We start from the raw sequence: 14,932 nt of genomic DNA, 5'->3' as shown, positions 1-14,932 counted from the left end.
CTATACCATTATACATAATGAGAGCAGAGAAAAACTTTAAGAAAGTTTTTTTTAATGCTAAAAATAAAAAACACTGAAAAGAAATAGTGACTTTGGCAGTTCAGAAGTAGTTATAATAGGGGCAACTCAAGAATTGGAATTCAACACAGGACAGACCCCGGTTAGAATCCTAGCATTTCATCTGGTACCCTGAGCCTTCCAGGAGCGACTTCTGAGCACAGAGCCAGGAGTAACCCCTGAGCACCACCAGGTGTGACCCAACCCCCCCCCCCAAAAAAGAATCTCTGAATTTGACAATATGTCAATAAAAATGTCCAAATTTAATAAGCATAAAAAAGAAAGAGAAAGAAAGAAAGAAGAAAGAAAGAAAGAAAGAAAGAAAGAAAGAAAGAAAGAAAGAAAGAAAGAAAGAAAGAAAGAAAGAAAGAAAGAAAGAAAGAAAGAAAGAAAGAAAGAAAGAAAGAAAGAAAGAAAGAAAGAAAGAAAGAAAAAGAAAAAACAAAATAAGTAAAATAAATTTCTGCAAATATACTATTATATACATAGAATACAGGCCCTGTTGTATTAGCACATGTATGCTTTTGAAATGAAGTAATAAATGGTCATAAAAACTTGAAGTATTAGAAAATGGAAGCCTTGAAAATTGGTCTTGAACTGGTAAAGTTGGGGATCCTCAACATTTATCCTATAGCTCTGAACTTCTTCAGTTTATATTTTTTTTTATTTTGCCAACTTACTCTTTTGCCTATGGTAGTGTAATATGAAATTCTCTCAACAAATTAGAGTTAATATATTTATACGACTGGGTTTGAATTGTAAGTCTCTCAACTCAGTTGTAAGTTAGTATGCTGAGATTTGAAAGATGAATCAATTTATTGGTAAACATCCTGTAACATAATTAGTAAACAAATTGTGGCAGTTGATTCTGAACTGGGTCCACAATTAAGAGTGGTGTCTAGGTGTGTTCCAATAAAGAACATGTTCTAGGGGGATGTCAAAGAAATACAGAGGGAGAATATTCTTTCTAAACAGCCTCTTCAAAATGTTTGGGTATATTGACCGGTCTTTTGAAACCACATGTAGAAATGTGTGTTGTTTTTGTAGAAATGTGTATTGTTTTTATAGAAATATGTACTGTTTTTGAAGTTTTTGATAATCATAGAACTTGTGGTTGATGTTCTTTAATCTTCATCAACAAGGAGATAGCAATGAGAACATGGCGTACTGTCATCTCTGAAAGATAGATTAATCAGGAAGAATACTAAAAATATTAAGTGGGCCAGAGGTGCTCAGGGATTACTCTTAGCTTGTGTAGAGATTACACCTGGCAGAGTTGGGAACAGCAAATATCAGGAATTTATGTAATGTTGCCCTATGTTTGGTCCCATTTTCACCTTTGTTGATTGAAAATCCTCAAAGAGCTCCCAGAATGAAAAATTGATTCCCATGAAAAATTGATTCCCATCACCTTGTCCCCTTTGGGGGGGAAATCTTGGTAATATTTACCCGCAGCAAATAATCCACACAGACAGGAGGGTTAAGGGGTAAAAGGTTGGGCGAAGAGATTCCTTTGTCAGCCTGCTGCTAGCTCCAAAATACACCTCGAGCCAGCCAGCCAACACTGGCAAAAGACCCTTCATGAACCCCTGGCACCCAAGCTATTTATTTGGCTCTCAACAGTGCCTCCACCTGGAAGGTCAAGGTAGGACAACAGACAAAGGATAATCTTTTTTTTTTTTTTTTTTTTTTTTTGGTTTTTGGGCCACACCCGGCGGTGCTCAAGGGATACTCCTGGCTGTCTGCTCAGAAATAGCTCCTGGCAGGCACGGGGGACCATATGGGACACCGGGATTCGAACCAACCACCTTTGGTCCTGGATCGTCTGCTTGCAAGGCAAACACCGCTGTGCTATCTCTCCGGGCCCCAAAGGATAATCTTATGGAAATATTTTCTTATACAACAATGTAATATGTGACATACGACTACATCTTCACAACCAGACTGCTACATTTTACCTGGATATCTCATCAAAGTTGTCTGATTAAACATGAATAAATAAAAATGATCCTACTGCTGCATCTTCCAATTAAGTAATATGTTAATGATAATACTAGAAGGAAAAGTGAAAAAAAGATAAAGGCAATTTTTGAAACAATAATCACTAAATATTTTAAATAATAAATATTAGTCACCATGCCACAAGTTCCAAAAACCTTGGAAAACCAATAATAAAAATTAAATAATAAATGAAGAGCATAAACCAAATCATGCAAATATTTAGATTGCACAGACCATAGGGAGAAATACTTTACAAAGAAATATAGATTAAACAATAAATTACTAGTAGTTTTTACTAACCAGGCTGGTGGTTCAAAGCAAGGGCCCAGAATGTGGAATTGTACAGGTCCTATTCATAAAAATTATGAAAGCTTTACTAGGGACGATTGGAGACCTCAGGGGATTTTCAGGGTATCATGATGCCCAGGCATTGAACTAGGGTTGACTTTATGTCAGATACTCAGACATGTACCTTAGCCTCTGTATTATCTCTTCTATATTAAAAAATAGCCATCTTATTTACTTTTATTCTATTTTATTCTTGCGTTTGGGCTATAGAAGGCTGTGTTCATAGATTTCTCCAACTCTGAACTCAGTGATCACTCATGACAGAACTCAAGGAATTATACAAAGTAACTAACATCAAACTCAGGTGGACAATCTGAAAGCCAAGCATGATATATATCTACTGTATTCTCAGGTTCCGAAATATTAAATGTTAATATATATATATATATCGTTCTCATATCGATATGCATTTTCACTTAACATTAGATTCTTTTTTATTTGTGTCATAGTAGTTTGGGATTAGGAAAAGGCATTTGAATTGGATTTAGTGAAATAAGAACTAGCCCTTCATTAACAATTGGTATTTTATATAGAAGTTCAAGACTTCTCATTTCTTTCCTTTTTTCCTTTTTTCTTGGGGGGGGCACAGGTCCTAGAATTTCTGCTCAGTGATAAATAGTAACCATTAGATGTGCTCAGATATGCATATGTGGTGCTGGAGATTTTACATGGATAAGTAGCAAATGAGGCAAACTCCTTACATCTTGTGTTACTCTCTCTCCCACCCATTAATTCACGAAAATTTTTTCTTAAGATACAATTACATAACTTGAAAGTTTACCCAGTTATAATTTATGTTATACTTTAAATATATACTTAGCCATCTACACTCAAGAAATAGCTGAGAAAATGTTTCTTATATCCTTTTTTAACATTTCCAATAACAATTTGAGTTGCCTTCTTATAGATCCTCAATCTCTACTGAACCTAAGTAAAAACAAGATGTTCTTAACTTTCTTAGAAAATTTTCAAAACAGATATAACATCACACTTAATTAACAAGAAACCTTTTATTTTTAACTTTTGCCAATATTGCATAACCACCTATTTATATTGTATTTTAAATCAGAATCAACAAATGCCTGACTATAATATTTCAATTTCAAAACTGGAAATCAACTTCTATCATAGTCCATTTTAGCTTTTTTGGGGGGGAAGCACACCTGGTGACTCTCAGGGGTTACTCATGGCTTTGCACTCAGAAATCGCTCCTGGCAGGGGGGACCATATGGGATGTCAGCATGGACAAGGCAGATAGATGCCTTACTGCTTTGCGCCACCTCTCCAGCCCCATATTTTAGCTTTATTTTTTCTATCCTTCAGTGACAAAGACTTTTTAATTTATTTATTTAACCCAGCAGGGCAGGATCAGGGTACCATATTGGATGCCAGGGTTTGAACTTGAGTAGGTTGTTTACAAGGAAGATGTCCTCCCCCTGTGCTTTCGCTCTAGCTCAGACAAAAACGTTTTTTTAAATAATGTTCAAGTATTAACATACATAATACTTAACATATCCTTATTACATTGTAAGAAGCTTCAAAATGTGTTCATTTAACAGAATTCCACACTTATCTTTATTGGTTTATCTTTAGCCTGTGCTTATTTGATTAAATTTTACATAAAATTTTAGTGCTCAAATTTCTCCATCTGAAGCAAATCTAAAATTCTATACATCAATGGGTCATAATAATAGGGTCATGTTTTCCTTTGTGTTGGCTTGCCATATTTTTCATCTAATACGTTTTTATGTGATACCATTTGAAATATGTAGATCTCCATTCAGACTAATAAAAGCTACTTAATAAATTATATAGCATGGGAATTGTTTTGCAAGGTACTTATCCAGTTATGAAAATACATCTTTGAAAATATATTTCTACACTTTATTATCTAATTGTTTATTAGTATATTACTATCAACTCATTAATTTTAATTAATAAATGTTTATTTTATAACATAGTATCTGAATTTATTATCCAAATATTTATATTATTTCACTTTTCAAAAAATTAAGCCATGAAGTTATGTATATAAGACTACTAGCAAATTACTAGATAACGCATGATACCATATATCCAAAATATACTGAAAACAAGATTAAGTCTTGTTATTTGTAACAACATGAATAGAATGAAAATCAAGTGGGTATAGAATTATGTCACTCTATGTAGATATACATAAAAAAGTAAAATAAATCCCAAATTACATTTAGACTGACAAAATTGTGGTAAATGAAACCAATTGGATAGTAGTCAATTATATAATAGAACAGTGTTAGTAGAATTGTTATGGACATTTGTTATGATATAAATTTAGAGCTTTAAAATATTTATATTATTAAAACACTAAGGATTTCATAAAACTCATTAAAACCTTGCATATTTTACATGCAAATTATATCAACATTGGCATTGTTTTATTTCCATCTATCATTTTATTTTAAAAATAACCAAAAAGTTATCTAAGTTGGAATGTTATTATAGATGTAAAGGACATATGTAGTAGAAGCTATAAATTTCACTATTTTTCTTTAATTATTATGTTAAATGACCTTTTAATTAAAATACTATATTTAGGCTAATTATCAATGTATAAAGTAACCTTAAAATTATGTACTTGCTTCTAGATTACAGATGGACCTTTATGAGTTCTAAAAAAAGATTAACTGTGATAATAAAATCAGATATGTAGCAAAATGGATCAGATAATTTTTAGTATTGCCAATTAAGCATATGCTAGAAGTACTAAAGTTTTCAGACAAAAATTTTACATTTTTTTCAAACTTATGATGTGACTTATATGCAAAATTTGCCATTATCTCCATTTTGTTAGAGTATTCACTGTAATCCTATATAAATGTTAAAAATAATCACATATTGAATGCTATGAGACAATCTATTGATGCTGATTAATAGCTCAGTTTGAGGGTAAGATGATTAGGAAAATTCCAATTCTTTTTTTTTTTATTTTGATCATAGTGATCATACATATATTTCACATTAGTATTTTAGATACATATCAACATTGAATCAGGGGAATACCCACCACCAAATTTGTCCTCCCCCCTTCCCGTTCCCTTTCTGCAACTCATGTACACCATCACCCCCCAGGCTGCTAGAGTAGGTGGTCCCCTCTTTGTCTAGCTTACTATCAGTGATCATACATCTGTTTGGTCCTGGTGCCCTCCCTTGTTTCTCCCTCTATTTGAGAGGCTAAGCTAGATAAATGGGGTTATGTGGTTTAGTTTGAGGGAAAGAAAAGCAATAGAATGGGGTAAAGAATAAGAAAAAAAAATAAAAATATTAAAATATGCTGAAAATGGACGGAGTCTTTCTAGTAGCTATCAACCTCAGTTTGACAGAGGACATGAAAAAGGTAATTGATATTCCATAACAATACAAAAATAAATGTCAAATTAAATATCCAGTGAGCCCTACAGCAATAAAGAGAAGCACCACACAATAGTCTGGGTTCTGAAATAAAATCATCCCAGAGTGCAAAACGAAAAAGATAAAATAATATAAAATAAAAGGGAGACATTAACTTCAATATCTACACCAAAATAAAGACGTCAAAAAACAATAAATAAATAAATATATGTGTGGAAAAATTGTTATTTTGTGCTTTTTATTTTCTTTTTTTTTCTTTTTTTCCCTGCCTAGGCACAGTAACAATTGGGGATATTATAGAGGGAATTCCCTTGGACTAGAAGATACAGGGTTTCTACATTCCTGAAGTATACTGTCATGGGATTAGCTATAGACTCCTTGCATGGTCATTTACTCTCTTCTTGGTGCTTTTGTGGTGTATGGAAGACTTCTGCTTCGTCATGGATGGTAAAATCAGTCCTCTGTATCTAGAGATCTTGGTGACTGTGCAGCTCAAGGAATGGAGCTTATGATGAAGGCTTTCTTTGTGGTTCTAGAAGTTCTGCTTCTTCAGTGTCGTTTTAATTCATCTTCTGTAGTTGGTGTTCTTGGTCATTATGTTGCTCTTAGGATGGAGACTGGGATGGAGTCTTTCATTATGTTTCTGGAAGACCCGTTTACTTATGGTTGTCTCAGTCAGACCTCTGGAATTGGAGATCTTGTTTGTTGAACAAATTGTAACCAAAAGCTAGGTTAGAGCATTTTTTTTTGTTGTTGTTGTTGTTGTTGTTGTTGTAAAAACCAGTCATCTGTATATAGCAATCTTGGTTTTTGTACAGATCAAAGGGTGACATGTCTTCTGATTTTGTCTTATCGTTGGCTGGTGAGGAAGGATAACTTGCTTTTAACTCTAGTTGTTCCCATTTCCTCGTTGTTAAGTTATCAATTTAGAACTGGCGTATGTTGGCATCAGAGCAGCATTATGAATGACCTGGAGGGGATTTGGTTCCTGGAGCTGTTGTGGAGAACTCTGTCATTTCTATGTCTGGGATCCAGGAGTCAAGGCTGGACAGTCAGTGCCTATTTCCCTGGAGTCTAGGTTGGTTCCCCATGACATACATTTAGGGTGGGAGATGTCCCTGTATTGTAAAAAAATATAAGTTCTTATCCCTAGTAGATAAGAGCTTGTTTTTACACATAAAATTTTCCCCTTTTTTTAATATGCCCTTGCAGGAAGAAGTGGTGCTACATTATATTGCTGGTTGATTTGGGGGTGGAGAGAGAAGAAAACAGACCCATGACAGAAACTAAAAATATATATGCTCAGACATATCTAAAGAAAAAGAGTTTCTTAAAAGAAAAAAAAAGATTAAATAAAAGACACAGTTAAAGGAATAAAGTGAGGCCGGGAGAGATAGCATGAAGGCAAGGTGTCGGTCCTTCCTGCAGAAGGACGGTGGCTCACATCCCGGCATCTCACATGGTGCCCCATGCCCACCAGGGGCAACCACCGAGCACAGAGCCAGGAGCACCCTCCAAGCACTGCCAGCTGTGACCCAAAAGAAGCAAAAAACAAATCAAATCAAAAAACAAAAACTAGAACAAAACAAATAAATAAAAAAAGGGGGGGAAGAAAAGAAAAAAAAGAAAAAGGGAGAGTGAGTGATACAGGAGATTATTTTACATTTGGGGAGAAATAGTATAATAGGTAGTGTTATATAAGTCTATACTAATGATGATAGTATAGGCTTCCCCATTGTCTTTTGAGATTTCCTCATGAGGTGTGGGCTCCAGGCAGGGAGGTCTTGGGTAGAGTTCTTGCAATAGGAGTCCTTTTGGAGCCAATCTGGTATTAAACCACAGTCCACAATAGGGAGAGGTGATAAGGAGGGCCACGCTGCATGAGTCAGTCGTGTGTTGGTTGTATTTTCTTGTAGGGAATGAGGTGTGAGTTTGAGTGGGTGTCTCTTCACTTGGGTACTGGGTACTGGGTACTGGTTTGTTGGTGTAGGAGGTTGGTCTTGATGCCCAATGGGTTAAGAACAGAGGATGAAGAGTTATAACATGGTGGGGATATCGGGGATTGGATTAAGGGGTGAAGGGATAATCAGGTTTCTGAGGGGGGGGTGAGGGGATAGTACATGGGAGGGATTATATAGGGTATAGGTATGGGTTGTTTGTGGTTTAGGTTTTTCTCTTAAGGAGGATTCCTATCTCTGTGTGCTCCTGCCCCCTTATAAATATATAGAATTTAGCTTAGGCATATATTAATGTAGAGGGGTGATGAGGGCAAGAGATACGCTGAGTACAGAAAGATAGGTAGGTATAGTACTTGTAAGGAAAGGAAACTAATAGAACAACTTTTGGATATGTATAGGTTTCATGTCTCGAGTACTAACCTTTTTATTAGTGAGGTCTATCTATATAGGTGTTTACCCTTTGCAGTATTGTCCGCAGCACCCTATATATCAGCTTTCTTTCCTTTCCTATAGAGGAGGTAAACCATGTGGTTTTTATTTGACATGGATTGAATTGATGGTAATGAGGAGAAGGTGGAAGAAGAGAGAGACAAGAGGAGAGAAAAGGGAAAACAAAACAGAACTAAACAAATCAATAATTAAACAACAACAAAAATATGAAGTAATGAGAAGAGAGGGTAAAAGAGCAAGGATGTGTTAGTTTGCTTGAACATGTTCAATGCTTAGACCCTGTAGTAAAAATCTGTAGGTCACCGTTGTTGCTTCGGTGGTCCGGCTAATCATGCACTTCAGTTCCTAAAAAAAGGCATAATATCGAGATAAAGAGTATGTAAAAGAGTTTTATCCAGACATTTTCAAGATGCAAGCTGAGTATGGTGCCTCGTGTGACTGAGCACCGAGGTGCCACCGTAGGAACTTTACACTTTGTATCCAGGAACCACTATGGGAAGAAAAACTGAGAGGATATTTTAAATGTGGTAAGGTTAAGGCATTCAACCATAATGTTTTGAAATGTTTTCATTGGAGCCAATAATTTCCTATCAGATCTATACCTGTAATCCTGTATAAGATCCCTAGTAATTTGTTATGGGCCTTTGTAGTAAAATGAAAATTACAAACCTGTTCTCTCTACACTGCTATTTCTGATGTTGCTGGTTTGTTTATGATATAATGTGTAGTCAGGCTTTGTGTTGTTTTTCTTCCCTTTGTTTTGGGCTCTACTTCCCAGTATATGGTGATTATTACAGCGTTTGAGGTTTCTATCCTGTTTCACCGTGTAATGTAATCATGGGGTTTTGGTTCTATATCTGGTGCCTATTCTAGGTACTTTAGAATAGTGCTATCATTCTGTGTTTATCTTCTGGCTTGCTTCATTTAACATAATATGTTCTAGGTCCATCCATGTTGCTGCAAAGTCTGTGATCGTATCATTTCTGACTGCCATGTAGTATTCCATTGTGTATAGATACCACATCTTAATGATCCACTCATCTGTTGTTGACATCAAGGTTGGTTCCAAGACTTGGCTATTATACTGAGTGCTGCAATAAATAATGGGGTGCACACATACTTTGCGATGAATGTTCTTCCGACTTGGGGGTAGATACCTAGGAGAGCAATTGCTGGATCAAATGATAGCTCAATTCTGAGTTCCTTGAGCACTCTCCAGACTGTTCTCCATAGGTGTTGAACTAGGGAGCTTTCCCACCAGCAGTGGATGAGAGTACCTTTCATACCACAACCCCACCATCTGTATTTCCTATCTTGTCCCAGGGAGCCAAGATGCAGTGGGGCAGGGGCAGAGACAGAGGAAGGTCCCCTACTGTCTGCCAGCCCCGGAAGCCTCAGGGACGCGATTGGGAGGGGCGGAGATGGGGGAAGGTACCCTGTCTTCAGAAGATGCCAAAAGCCTCAGGGAATGATGGGGGAGGGGCGGAGTCAGGGGAAGGTCCCCTACCTTCTGCAAGCATTGGAGGCCTCAGGAATGCAATCGGGGGCCTGTGGCTTCTGGCTCGTGCAGATATGGGGGACCTTCCCCCGCCTGTGCCCCTCCCCCAATTGTGTCTCCGAGGCTTCTGGCGCCTGCTGATGTAGGTGACCTTCCCCCACCTCCGCCCCTCCTCCAATCATGTCTCTGAGGCTTCTGGCGCATGCATATGGTAGGGGACCTTCCCCGCCTCCGCTCCTCTCCAGATCTTGTCCCTGAGACTTCCGGGAAAAATTCCAATACTTTCCTCTTCTTATGAATTTTCAAAACATTGATAAACATTTTTGATTATCATGATTTTGAAGGAAGACTAGTACTACTATATCTACTGAATAGAAGATGTACAACAGTGCACATAACCCATTGGTATTACCTCACTTTACTTCCAAAGGTATCAAGGTTTAAACCCCAGTTCCAGTAAGTACTCTAGTTTGCTGCACAATTATACTTAATCGCATATATGAATGTGGGGTCAAAAGTATACTGACATATACTGATATATGTGTGTTGTGTGTGTTTACATATGTTTGTGTATGTATAAAATATTTTAAAAGGCGATCTATAAAATTTAATAAACTAATATATTGAGAAGATTTGTTTAAGCACACAAGAATGTGTTAAGTACACAAGAATAATTAAAATAATCTTCGTTTTTGTTTCAAACATTATTTCTGAGCATCTTAATAATAAGGATAATAAGGAATTTTTATTCACATACATACAAAGAAAACACATAGATATCCATTTATTTCTAAAATATATCAAAAATAAATCATTAAACTTGTTTTATCTAAAACACCCCTATTTTTATTATTTACATTAAAATAATCAGTAAAATTTTGAACTTATTTTGATATGCATTCTTTGAAAATGATCTATCTCTAATTCTATAGTATCAATAGCATATAGTTATTGTTTTTACAAAACCACTAATGCAAAACAGGACATGTGTTTTTGTGTGTTGATATCATTTAGCAGAACATGAAAGAGAAGAGTATTAGAGATAAATTTTAGTATAAGTGTTTATTACTCTAGAATAACCAAAATATGACAGAAGAGTGTGTATCTCTTTTTGACTCTGAATAACTATAGACAATATTATTACAGCAACAAATACAAATCAACACATTCAAAACTATTCTGCAAATTCTGAAAAGTCAATTACCTTGCACCCATCAAATGACCCAGTTCCAAGAGTAATGAAAAAAAAAATGAAAATGAAAATTAGATATCTCAGAAACATCATGTCAGACACATTTTCTGGGCTATTTGCTGATAAATATCCAGGACAATAATTTTGAAAAAAAAAAGTGCTTATGGCCATCACCATAGATTATATTTTTACATGGGTTGTTTCTCAGTGTCACAACACCTATGTCAGCATGGCTTTAACATAGCACCATCCTATTGGCCAAGAAACTTGGCCAACTGAGATTTGTCACCAGAACTCCTAAATACAACTTACATCCCAAATCCATATGTGGTTGTTTTGTCAGTATTGTTTAGAAAATACTATCATATAAAAATGCCAAATGCAATAGAAATATATCCAATGTCTATAAGGATTTTCATCAGAAACAGTAAGAGTTGTTACCAAATATTGTGGGAATTTTGACAAAGCATCCTTACTGCATTCTTGGAGAATACAGGATGAAGAGTGAGAATAGGAGAATGCATCCACTTCTGCCTATCTTTTTTTTTTTTTTGTCCCCCAATTCACAATACATACCCGGCAAGGGGCCTGTGTTGAGGTGTATATGGGGTGCCTTTACTGTACCTCCTCTTTCTATACAGCCAGTGTAAAGAACACAGCCTGTGGTAAGAATTGGGAGGCCTTATTTTATCTTTTATTTATTTTTTTCTTTTCTTCAGGGCAAACTAAAGTTGTTTTTTTTTTTTTGTTTTTTTTTTTAAGTAAGAATTCATTTAAAGGACAAAATTGATTAACATAATAAGGTAAACTAATATAACATAATATAGTGACATAACATAACATATAATATAATTAATATAATAATAATACATGTAAGTCAAAGAAAGTTTCTGATTAAAAACACAATTTTCTTTTTTTTCCATAATGGCTTACATATCTTTCACTGTAGTATTTTGGGTACATATTCACATTAAATCAGGGGAATACCCATCACCTAATATGTCCTCTTCTCAATCAAAAATCAAATATACTGAAAATAGGCAGAGTCCTGTCTAGAGGCTTCCAACCTCAGTTTGAGAGAGGATGTGAAAAAAGTAATTAAAATACCACAACAATACACACACACACACACACACACACAAAAAAAAAAATATCGAATTAAATAACCGATAAGCACCACAACAATAAAAACAGGTACCACACAATAATCTCGGTTCTGAAATCAAATCATACTCAAGTGCAAAAAGAAAGAGAAAGACAAAACAAAATAAAATAAAATAATATTGGAGACATCAACCGTAATCTCCACACCAAAATAAAGACGTCAAAAAAAATAGATCATTTATTCTCCTCTTGCTGCTTTCGTGGTATGTGGAAGACTTCTACTTTATCTTGGATGGTAAAATCAGACCTGTTTCTAGAGATCTTGGTGGCTGTGCAGATCAGGGAATGGAGTTTATGAAGTCTTTCTTTGTGGTTCTAGCAGTTATGCTTCTTCAATGTCCTTTTTTTGTTTTTTATGTATTCTAGGTGTTTCAGAATAGTGCTACCATTCTGTGTTTTTCTTTTGTCTTCTGACTTACTTCGTTTAACATAACATGATCTAGGTCCATCCACGTTGCTGCAAAGTCTGTGATTGTATCATTTCTTACTGCCATGTAATATTCCATTGTATATATGTACCACATCTTAATGATCCATTCATCTGTTGTTGGACATCGAGGTTGGTTCCAAGATTTGGCTATTATACTGAGTGCTGCAATAAATAGTGGGGTGCATACGTATTTTGGAATGAATGTCTTTCCATCTTGGGGATATATGCCTAGGAGAGCAATTGCTGGGTCAAATGGCAGCTCAATTCTGAGTTCTTTGAGCACTCTCCAGACTTTTCTCCATAGATGTTGGACCAAGGGGCATTCCCACCAGCAATGAATGAGAGTTCCTTTCATACCACATCCTCTCCAACAAAGGTTGTTCCCATTATTTTTGATGTGAGCCAACCTCACTGGTGTGAGGTGGTATCTCATTGTTGTCTTGATTTGGATCTCCCTGATGATGAGTGAAGGTGAGCATGTTTTCATGTGTTTGTTGGCCATCCTTCTCTCTTCCTCAGAGAAATGTCTATTCATTTCGTCTCCCCATTTTTTTATGGCTTCGTTTGGTTTTGAAGGACTCAGGTTTCTGAGCGCTTTGTATGTTCTAGATATCAGCCCTTTATCTGATATATCAAGTGAAAAGATTTTTTCCCATTCTGTTAGCTGTCTTCTTGCATTAAGTAGGGTTTCTTTTGCCATGCAGAAGCTTTTTAGTTTGATATAGTCCCATTTGTTTATAGTTGATGCTAACGTTTTTGCCATTGGTGCTCCATTCTCAAAGACCCTTTTGATATAAAGGTCTTCGAGTGTTCTGCCTATTTTATTCTCGATAAACTTTATAGATTCAGGTCTGATTTCCAGATCTTTGATCCATTTTGAGTTGACTTTTGTATAAGGAGTGAGATATGGGTCGATTTTCACTTTCGTGCATATGAGTTTCCAGTTGTACCAACACCATTTGTTGAATAGGCTTTCTTTGTTCCATTTCATATTCTTGCCTCTTTTATCAAATATTAGTTGGCTATATATCTGGGGGTTTATGTCTGGGAATTCTGTTCTAATCCACTGGTCTGAGGTCCTGTCTCTGTTCCAGTACCATGCTGTTTTTATTACTATGGCTTTATAGTATAGTTTCAAGTTAGGTAAGGAGATACCTCCCAACTTCTCATTTTTCAGAATGTGTTTAGCTATCCTGGGTCTTCTATGGTTCCAAATGAATTTTATAATTGATTGTTCTATTTCTTTAAAGAATTGTGTCTGGATTTGGATAGGGATTGCATTAAATCTATATAGCAATTTGGGTAAAATAGTCATTTTGACTATGTTAATTCTACCTATCCATGAAGATGGGATGTTCTTCCATTTCTTTAGATCGTCTTCAATTTCTTTCTGAAGTGTTTTGAAGTTTCCCTGGTATAGATCTTTCACTTCTCTTGTAAGGTTGATTCCTAGGTATTTGATATTTTTTGATACTATCTTAAATGGAATTGTATTTTTAATCTCTCTCTCCTCAACTTCATTGTTTGTATATAAAAACGCTACTGTCTTTTGTGTATTGACTTTGTATCCAGCCACTTTACTGTATTGGTTGATTGTTTCTAGGAGTTTTTCTGTGGATTCTTTAGGGTTTTTGATGTATATCATCATATCATCAGCATATAGCGCTAGCTTGTGTTCCTCTTTCCCTACTTGAATTCCTTTGATTCCCTTCTCTTGTCGGATTGCTATTGCTAAGACTTCTAAGGTTATATTGAATAAGAGTGGAGAGAGTGGACAGCCTTGCCTAGTTCCTGACCTTAGTGGGAATGCTTCTAGTTTCTCGCCATTAAGTATAATGTTGGCTGTAAGCTTTTCATAAATAGCTGTAACTATCTTAAGGAAGGTGCCTTCTAACCCTATTTTGCTGAGTGTCTTTAACATGAACGGATGTTGGATTTTGTCAAACGCCTTCTCTGCATCGATTGATATGATCATGTGGTTTTTGTCCTTCATGTTGTTGATGTGGTGTATAATGTTGATTGATTTGCGTATGTTGAACCAACCTTGCATTCCTGGGATGAATCCCACTTGATCATGATGTATGATCTTTTTAATGAGGTGTTGGATTCGGTTTGCTAAGATTTTGTTAAGTATCTTTGCATCAATGTTCATTAGTGAGATTGGTCTGTAGTTTTCTTTTTTGGTGGTGTCTTTGCCTTCTTTAGGAATGAGTGTGATATTAGCCTCATAAAAGGAGTTGGGGAGGATTCCTGTTTTTTCTATGGTTTTGAAAAGCCTATGGAACAGTGGTAATAAGTCTTCTTGAAATGTTTGATAGAATTCACCTGTAAATCCATCTGGGCCTGGGCATTTGTTCTTAGGGAGTCTTTTAATTACGTCTTCAATTTCCTCTGAAGTGATTGGACTGTTTAGAGTTTCTAGGTCTTCCTTTTCCAGTCTTGGA

General features: G+C 35.7%; 1 non-coding gene across 1 annotated transcript; it reads right to left on the bottom strand.

The window, feature by feature from the left end:
- Positions 1–11,443: 11,443 nt before the first annotated feature.
- LOC126002576 (small nucleolar RNA SNORA51) lies at positions 11,444–11,576 on the bottom strand. Its single transcript, XR_007493262.1, has one exon. It is a non-coding gene; the product is annotated as a small nucleolar RNA SNORA51 (small nucleolar RNA).
- Positions 11,577–14,932: the final 3,356 nt, after the last annotated feature.

This window comes from Suncus etruscus, chromosome 2 (genome assembly GCF_024139225.1).
Source record: "Suncus etruscus isolate mSunEtr1 chromosome 2, mSunEtr1.pri.cur, whole genome shotgun sequence".
Classification (NCBI taxonomy): domain Eukaryota; kingdom Metazoa; phylum Chordata; class Mammalia; order Eulipotyphla; family Soricidae; genus Suncus; species Suncus etruscus.
This window is presented reverse-complemented; position numbering and strand designations above follow the sequence as displayed.